General features: G+C 26.6%; 1 protein-coding gene across 1 annotated transcript in view; it reads right to left on the bottom strand.

Moving 5' to 3' along the window:
- Positions 1-10,075, bottom strand: part of LOC106679082 (semaphorin-1A) — a gene marked incomplete in the record, with an annotated part of 426,223 nt that overhangs the window by 298,400 nt on the left and 117,748 nt on the right. Inside the window, 1 exon segment of the mRNA XM_067044604.1 lies at positions 5,902-5,977.

Here is a 10,075-nt window from a genome sequence, read left to right as displayed (position 1 = left end):
TATAAATAAATATGTGTGTGTATGTGAATTTGTATTTATATATAAAATAACAAAATAAGTAAAATAGTAAAGGAACTACACAAATACAAAAAAAAAAAAAAAAAAAAAAGAAGAAGATGAAAGCAAACAAAAATCTTTAATATTTTTTAATACAGGAATAACTGAATTGCCACAACCGCCTGAAAAAATAACGAAATAAAATTGTTCCTCTACTCATTACATTAAACCAGTAGGCTTCAAAATAGATAATAAAGATTACTTATTTTAGTTGTTTTTTTTTTACATATTAAAAAGCATTGTAATTTTATTTTTAAAAACTATTTTACTGAAATTCATCCACACTAATACATAGAAATCGATGCGAAAATTATTTTTGCGTTAGATATGCCTTTTATGGGGGAAGGCTTTGTAACAACGCTACGACCCATAGGAAGAGTTGTAACCATATAACAAAAAACTCGTAGAGGCATATTTCTGTAATCATTGTCATGATAACTTATACCCGTTGAACTACATAAACTTTTTAACAAGTTTGAAATTATGTGATATTTAAAAAAAAATAAATTATAGGATTAAAAAAAAATGCTACATATTTAGGTTAAAATTTATTTCATATATTTATTATTGTTTTTGCTACGTTTCGAATCTACGCAAGCTATCTTCAGGTCTTTTATATTTAGTTTGATAAAAAAATTAAAACTATGCTTACTTCACTTTTTTTTTATATACACACAATATAATAAAATTAAAAAAAAAAAAGTAAAAGTTGAAACTGACAAAATTACACTAATAATTAAGGAAAAAATAAAAGTTTTTAGATTTGATCTTTACAAAATGAAATTTTATTAATTTAATAGTCTTTAATTTCAACTTTTAATTGTAATATATTGTTTGTACAATATAGTAATTTGTAATGTAGTTTTGATATAAGACTGGTTAAAGGTACTCTAATTTGAATGAGATAATGAAAAAATCTGAAGATGGCTAGTACGATGGAGAAATGTAGAAAAATAAATGTTGATTTATTTGTGATGTATTTTTAGACTTGTTTGAAACTGAACAACATTTTATAAGTTATTTATTTTTAGGGGGATATCCCCTTAATAACAGGTTATTCCTATCTGTATTGACATTTTATTTACTTATGATGATGGATCTGTCGTTTGATGTTATCAGTTCTCAATGTTTTTCCTGAAAAGAAGTGGATTAAAAAAACGATTTTTTTTTTCTTCGGTGATAAAAACAGCCATGAAACTAAAAATGCTTTCTATCAATTCAGTAGTTTTATTTTATTCATTTGGTGATGGGTCCTTTGTCAAGATAAATTTCGTTATTTAATTGGCCCTTAACTCATCTGTAGGGAACAGACATGTGCAATATAGATTTTAATTAAAAAAAACAAAAAAAACGGGGCACATCTAGCTTCTGACAACAATTATAATGAAAACTGATTCTATACAGCATTTTAAAAAATCTAATCATACCAACGGTTTTTGTGGTATAACACTGGAGATCCGGTTACTCAACGGAATTATCCCTCAGTGATTTCGTCGGGGAGTGAATTCACAGACCCTCATAACAAAAAGTGAGTAAACAAAATAGTAAGAATGTAAAGATTTTTTTAGCCATGAAAGTCAAAAATGTAGAGACATTGCTAGTGAAAGGTTTAGAGCTTTCAAATGATTTCAAACAATTTATGAAAAAAATATTTAATACAAATTTTATAATTACAGTTATTTAATAATTATGGGAAGTGTTTTCAAGACGGTAATTAAATTTTGCATATTTTATAAAGAATATAAATTTATAAATTAGGGTGATGAATATGAACAATTCTATATTTTTTTTAATACAACTACATTTTATAATTTTGACAATTCTTAACCAACTACAGTGGAATATAAATAAACTACCATTTCCATCGAAATTTATTAATAAATATTAAATAAAATATAGCATGAAGATTCAGTATTCGGTAAACACATATGCAATAATATAATATACAGCAAAAAAACTGGATAATCTCAATCGTTAAATAATTTCTATACTTCAATAAAACAGGCTGTGGGTTATTGAACAAAAGTACCAAATTATTACTAACTACAGTATTGAGAAACAAAATATTATTCAAGAATTTTATAGTTATAGAGTGCCTATTTAATTTAAAAGTTAAATATAACAATTATTCACTACGCATAAAACTATCTCATGACCAATCTATTTTGTTTTTTTAATTAGTTTTTTTAATGAGTAGAGGTTCACAGCTGATCGGAAAATAAAGTGTGATAATAGTTAATTTTGGTTAACATTGGATGATTATTTGACTTTAATAACTTCCTTGTTTGGTGGTTTAAAAATATCTTATTTTATTTTGTAATCCGTTCAGATATAACTAAAATTGTAGGCGCTAGGACACTGTCACCAATTCTCTACAACATCTAGGTCACAATGTTTATCAATACCTATATTCTCAAAAATATAAGTATAAGTAGCTCAAAAATATAAGTAACTTAGGTTTTGAAAAAATAATCACATTTAATGACGAAAGGAAAGATTGAAAATAATGGCTAGTAATAATTATTCCACTCCTGTCCCAACCCCAATATCTCATGATTAAAGCGTCCCTTATCTGATCCAGAAAGCATTTACTAGTTGCGAACTGTCTTTGAAAAAATTTACTTACTTCGAGCCACGTTGTAATATTAGCTATAAGCGAGAATCGGCGAGGACCCACCTAGTACAAGAGCCGGGAAGAAAAAAAGGCAGTTATCTCACCCCAATTTTTGATTACTTAAATGAAAACTAGGTATAATTACTAGTCAAAATTGATGAGTCTGCCAAGTATAGGTGGGGGGATTAAAAAATGGCAGCTGTTTCAAAACCTTAAAAAACAATGATTTTTCATTCGGAGCTCTATATCTTAAAAACTACCAACAACACTGGAAAATCTAATAGAACATTATTTAAAGAAGAGTAAATTTGCTGAAATATTAGCATAATAAATTTCTTTAAAATCTACTGAAAGAATAGTAGTTAGTTAATCTATTCTGAGAAATCTATATCTCAGCAGCTATGTGACGTACAGATGTTTATTAGCACTCAAATTAAAGCTAGTTTAATGGACTATAAAGAGGTTTATGACCTTTAGCTTCGTAGGAATAGTAGTTTTCATGATATTTGCTAAAATAAATTGATTTATAGTTGTTCGGACAATAAGTTTGATTTATGAAAAACATCATTTCAGAAACCATTGGATGTACAGATGTCTGCCAGCGCTCAAATTAAAGCTAGTTAAATTTACTACAAAATAGTTAATTATCTTTATCTTTGTAGGAGTAGTCGTTTTTATGATATTTGCCAAAATAAACTCACAAAATGTTAATTTCTAGTTGTTCGTATAAAATGTTGGATTTTTGAAAGAAATATATCTCTAGATCCATAAGACGCACATATGTCTGCCAACACTCAAAATAAAGGAAATTTAACTTACTATAAAGTAGTTTTTGACACTTATCTTCGTAGGGGTAGTAGTTTTTATGATATTCACATATGAAAATAAATTTGGCAAATGAAAATTTGTCCGATCAACTATAAATCAATTTATTTTAGCGAATTTCAGGTAAATTGTTACTCCTACGAAGATAAACATCATAAACTACTTTATAGCTAATTAAACTAGCTTTAATTTGAGTGCTAATAAACATCTGTACGTCAAATGGTTTTTGAGATATAAATTTTTAAAAATAAATTCACAAACTACTGATTTTTCAGTACGTTCTGTACAACAATTTTATTAAATGTTACTTTTTAAAAAGCTATATCTCGAGAACTATTGAACGTAAATAGCTCTATTAGGACTTACATTTTAGCAGATTTACTCTACTTTAAATGATGTTCTCTTACATTTTTTTATTGTTGTAGGTAGTTTTAAAGATATAGAGCCCCGAATGAAAAATTAATTATTTTTAACATTTTGAAACTGTCACCATTTTTTAATCCCCCTTTTTGACTAGTAATTATAAATAGGTTTTATTTAAGTAATCAAAAATTGGGATGAGATAACTGCCTTTTTTCTCCTCTTGGGCTCTTGTATTAAAGTATGAAATGTCTATCATGAAGTTTGTTGTGACATTTTTAAGAAACGTTGCTTTTTAAAAAGCTATATCTCGAAAAATATTTAACGTAAATAACTCTATTAGGGCTCATATTTTAGCAAATTTATTTTTCTTTAAATGACGCTCTTTTAGGTTATCTTGTGTTGTTCCTAATTTTTAAGATATAGAGCTCCGAATGAAAAATTAGTTTTTTTAATCGCTTTGAAGCAGGCGCCATTTTTTATTCCCCTTACCTATACTTGGCAGACTCATCAATTTTGACTATTAATTATACATAGTTTTCATTAAAGTAATGAAAAATTGAGGTGAGATAACTGCCTTTTTTGTCCTCTTGGGCTCTTGTACTATCCGTAGAAGCCAGCCTTATCTTCAAAAAGTTTACTTATAACGACTATTGTTCGATGTATGACAACGTTACAATTTCCAACGATCAGATCTACTCTTATTGACAACAAGAGCACCTTCACATGCTAATCATTTGTGTTGGCATTTATTGAGCCAGGCTGACCATCTGCCGGTACCTATTCAGTTCAACCCCTTGTCATGGGGTTCCGGGGGTACTACGCTATAGTTGACCTTGCGTTCAAAGCAACTGCATTTTATACGGACATATATATATCGAAATGATTTCGAATATCAAAGACATAATCGTCACATATGCATTTAATTTTAAAATTAGTGCAAATTGTATAAAACAATGGACATAAATGAACCTGGAGGTTTTTTTTTTTAGCCCATGTTTGTATTTCCAATATTAGTTCTGTAACAATTCAACATTGACTAAATGTTTAAAAGTTGAAGATATATTTTAGTTCCTTGAGTCTAGATAACAGGTTTCGAAAAATGGTCTATTTTTGTGAATGTGTACAGCCTAGCGCCAAAATCTACGTAACTGAAATCATGTTTTAAGACTTAACTAAAAATTCAAATGTATAAAAGTTTTTTTTTTTATTATTTTAATTGAACAGTACTTGAAAATACGATTTTTATATGTATATATTGTAATTTTATATAATTTTTTTATTCTTATTTAAATTTTTATCTATGTTTGTTAAAGAGGGGAAAAAGAAAGAAAAAATGTATTGGGTTAAGGGAGACAATATGGGGAAAAAACATTTTTAAAAAAATAATATAAAAAAGAAAAAAAAATTAACAAATATGATAAAACAGAAAAATCATGAATTACTGTCATATATTGAAAATTTACTGTACTATGCCTATATTTTATAAGAATTAAAAACAAATTGTCTGAATAGGTATAAGTATTTAGAAACCCAATAAAGTTGGGGATAGCACAACATTTTAAATAATATTTTTCTCTATATATATATGGGGTTTGGTTATAGTACATGTTTGGTTTCTGTCGTTGACGTTTTTAAATATCTAATAAAGAAATGGATAAAAATTATGAAAATCTGGAAGGTCTTGGAAAGAAAGGTTACAAAGTTTACCAGAAAATCCGCTAGGAGCCACTCCGTGCTTAAGTAGCATTGCCATAAAATTAAGCTGCTCCCAATCCGATAATTATAATATTTAGCATATTAAAACTTTTTACATTTAGCACAATATCATGAATTTGAAACGTACAAGGTTTAATTTCATCTCAAAATAGAGAGGTAAGTGAATGTTGTTGCTCAACAAATTTTTGGCAATGAAAACTATTGTCAAATAAACTTTTCTAAAATCTCTTAAAGGAATTGGAATTCGTTCCGTCAACAGAAAGATCCAAATGATATAAAAGGGACAACTAAGTATAAAATTAAATGATGATATTGAATATTCATACCTTGATACCATTTATGAAGCAATCTGTGTTCACACAGGTGTAGTTGGTTGAAACAAATCACAGACTTGACATATGTCTAAAAGAAAAAAATTAATTAAAAGTATGGGTATAATTATAAATTATAGTCAAAAATAATTATGAAATAATTTTTTTCAAATAGGCAGGGGAACGTTAGAATATTTCAATTTCTGTTACTAATGTAATACATTAGACATGATATTTATCAAAAATAACTAAAATATCTCAACTTTTAAAAAAGAGGACCTTTTTTTTTTTTTATTATTTATTATTATTATGAATTAATGAAACGAAGCTTAGATAGCTTTACAAATGATATTTCATAATAATGTAAAAAAATAATATATATTTAAAATGTTTTTTTTTTTTTAATATTAAACTTTTAAATTAGATATTTTAAAAAACAGCTTCAAAATGAGCATAAATGACCACAGAGAAGAAATTAATTTTAGATAAACTTTTACAAGCTTATTAAAGTTTATTAATAATCCAGAATTAGTTAATTAAAATAAAAGTTCTTATATAACGAGAAGGGTTGAATACAAAAATGTTTGAAAAGTGTCAATAAAATATTAAAATATTTATATATATAAAGGGCTTGATATTTAATGATTTAAACATAAAATAAATCTTTTATATTATATAAAATTAATTCTACCCCAGAGTAACAAATATGAAAAAGAAGAGAATTAAGGATTATTTGTAATTATTTTACTAAAGTTTAGTAATTAATTTACCTTTATGGATTACAAAATTTATGAAAAACTTGTACATTAAAAAAAATTCTTTATTTTTTAAATAACATATTTAAAAACTGTCTATTCAGTTTAAAGGTTCATTAATAAAAATTGAGTCGGAGTTCATTAAGACAGGATTGGCACGTGATCACTTCGTTTTCTTCTTTATTAGAACTGCCCCCCTCCCACCCCTTCAACCCCTGCTCTAAAAGTAACCATTACTCAGTGTACCAGCTAAGGAAGTTAGAGTAATCCTTCTTAAGCGAGAATCGAACATACGTAAATACAGTAGAACCATATATATTATCCATCCTAGTCGCGAACGTGACATCTCTGTGTGGTTGGTTAAGCGGTAAGCGTTTAGTAAAACAAAAGATAAAAATTACAAATTTTATTTAATTATAAATATTTATAAAGTATAACTCAAAATACAGTACACAATGCAATTATAATTTTTAGATTATGATTTCATTTAAGGCAACAAAACATCTTTAATTTATTTATTTTTTAATAGCTACAAAGTCTTTTATTTTATTTTTTATTATTTTTTTTCGTTTTAGTGAACCTATTGTTTTATTAACACTTTAATTTGGCATTTAGTTTTTTTTTTACTGCCTGTTAATTAGGAGACCCCGATTAATCCGGTTTTCTGTACCTTTAGATTTGTTTTTGAATATTTTATTTTCATACCATAAAATTAATACATCTCATATAGTTGTAACATAAATGATGATACTATTTCATTCAACAGTTACCGAAGGATTTGATACATTTTTTGCAACATATTTACCACAAATATAACCAATTAGAAGTTGAATTCCAACACAAGCAAAACTCCATTTTCATTTTTTTAAATAAATAAAAAATTCAAAATGGACTTGACTGGTTTTGGAATCCAACGCCTCAATTGGAAAGAAGAAACGAGCAGATCAAGAAATATTTATGATTTTTATTTATAACTAAAAGTGAAAAAACGAAACATAGACATACCGAATCAAAAGGCAAAAGCTGCAACCGACCGAATTTTCCTTATTTTCTTATAACTTTGTTATCTTTAGTTAAACTATTGTATTATTGGAAGGAACGAAATTTATATTCATTGTTTCCACCTCAAAGAACCCTGAAATACGAAGTTTTATAACCATAGAAAAATAGAATTATATGTTCATAATTTTTGCCTACCCTTGTCTATAGGTTTTTATTTTTTGAAAATCACAAAAATAACGTAAAATTTAACACGAGTCCACCAATCTATACAAAACTTGTGGAACGAAACCTTTTTGTAACACACCAATTTTTTTAACTTCTGTCTCGAAGACTCCTATTTTTAACGGACACGAACAAATATTAAATAAAATATTTTCTTTATTTGATCTCTCTGCAGCGGGCAACAGAAAGATATCTTCTATGAACTGATAATATCATGTTTGATTTTGTATCGTATCAGGTTTTTATCATAAATTCACAAGTGGCATTGTCAATGCTTATTATTTTTCAATAACTTTGTGGTTTATGTGTTTACAAGGAGAGTATTTGAATCTTTGGTATAAATTTTATTTATGTGTCACACCAGTGGTTAGACAATCAAGTCCTTCCGTATACATTTATCCTTGAAGGTTATAGTTAACGCAACTTGTAGGAATAAAAATTGGAAAATTACAGACGAATCTAAAAGAAAAAGGAAAAAAATAGCCGTAAGACAGAAATATACAATTTCTGAAATCATTCCTGTGACAAAAAGTATATATATCCGAGATTTCGTCCTTCCATGCCAACATCGAAAGAGGAAATTCTCCGATAAAAGAAACTATCCACTATCTTAATTTTCGTGCATTTTTTTATACATAAGCACATATTATCTTTCAATGATTTAAAGGTTTAGGTTACAGACAGTAACCTTAAAAGCTAATGTGTGTACACAACTTATAAAATATGATAACGACATGACATAGCATTGCTCAAGGCACTGCTTAAATAACCGTAGTGAAAGGTGGCCGAAATGATTGTTTATAAAATTAGTTGACCAACTTGGATGTAGATTGGGTAACTTGGTGATGTGGGCGGTCCCTTGGATTGGATTGGTCAATCGGATAATTAACATTATATCCTTATAAATAATGATACGTATAAAAACTTGGCAGGTAAACAATAAATCCATATATTTATTTTTTTAAATAAGAAAAAAGAAATGCTTTAATCAACCAGCAATGCTACCTAAAAAGATTAGATTGCTAAAATGCATAGCATGCTTATCAATTATTTAGATATAATATAACGTAAAGTAATTAACAAAGATACGATTCCCCCCCACTTAATTACTAAATAACACAATACAATTTTTTAATAACTAAGTTACAAAACATTTTTTTATTTTTCGTTTATTTGTCAATTTATCTACTTTTTTCACTGTTTTATTCTTACATCTATTTATGTTATCCTATCTATTCATTCAACTGTTATATGTCCCGTATTTTTATTTTCCAGTGATACGCCTCAAATATTTAATTCTTATATACTTATTAAGTTTAACATAAATTTATATCCTTATAGTCTTATCCAATGTTAGCACCAAGAGTAATCACACACAAAAAAAGAATTCTACTATGAATATATAAAACTGTAGAAAGAAATTAAAAATAAAATAGCATTAGTAGTAGTGAAGTTAAAAACAAATAAATCAGTTCAAAACTAATAAATAAGTTAAAAATAAACAAATAAGATGTTGTGCAAATAAATAATTTATTGTAAAACTAAATAAATAATATTAAATATCCTCATAGCAAATCCACAGGAACACCAGTCCAATTAAGAACTATAAAATTATTTTTCATAACAAAAAATTGTTACTATAATGAAAAATTGAAGTGAAAAAAATAATCATTAGAATGTTTGTCAAATTCATATCATATTTTCTATAACACTTCTTTTTAAAAAATAAACTAAGATAATACTATATATCTTTTTTTTATTTACCATTTTTGTAGGTTCTGTTGTTGGGAATTTTTACGTTAATTGGATAGGAGTTGCTCATATCGTATTTTATTCTTTGCTATAAATCATCATCTGCATGTTAATTAGCTCTGAGGATATTTAATATAATTTATTTTTGTGTTAACCTTTTTTTTAATTAACTATTAATTATCTATTTTGGACTAATCTATTAGTTTTTAACTTATTTACTAGTTTAGAACATATTTATTTTGTTTTTAACTTCACTACTACTATCACTTTTTCATTTTAATTCAATTTATACGGAGTTTTGTACTAAAATAATAAATCGTATTCAATATTTAATTACATTAAATTAATTGATCAAAATATTTTGAAGTTAAATTGAACAATAAACATAGTACTTCATAACCCCGCTTATTCGCAAAGTATGATCCAAGACATCGCAAGATAAGAATTAAACTAAAAAA

Source organism: Halyomorpha halys, unplaced genomic scaffold (genome assembly GCF_000696795.3).
Source record: "Halyomorpha halys isolate HHAL.00 unplaced genomic scaffold, Hhal_1.1 Scaffold176.1, whole genome shotgun sequence".
Classification (NCBI taxonomy): Eukaryota; Metazoa; Arthropoda; class Insecta; order Hemiptera; family Pentatomidae; genus Halyomorpha; species Halyomorpha halys.
This window is presented reverse-complemented; position numbering and strand designations above follow the sequence as displayed.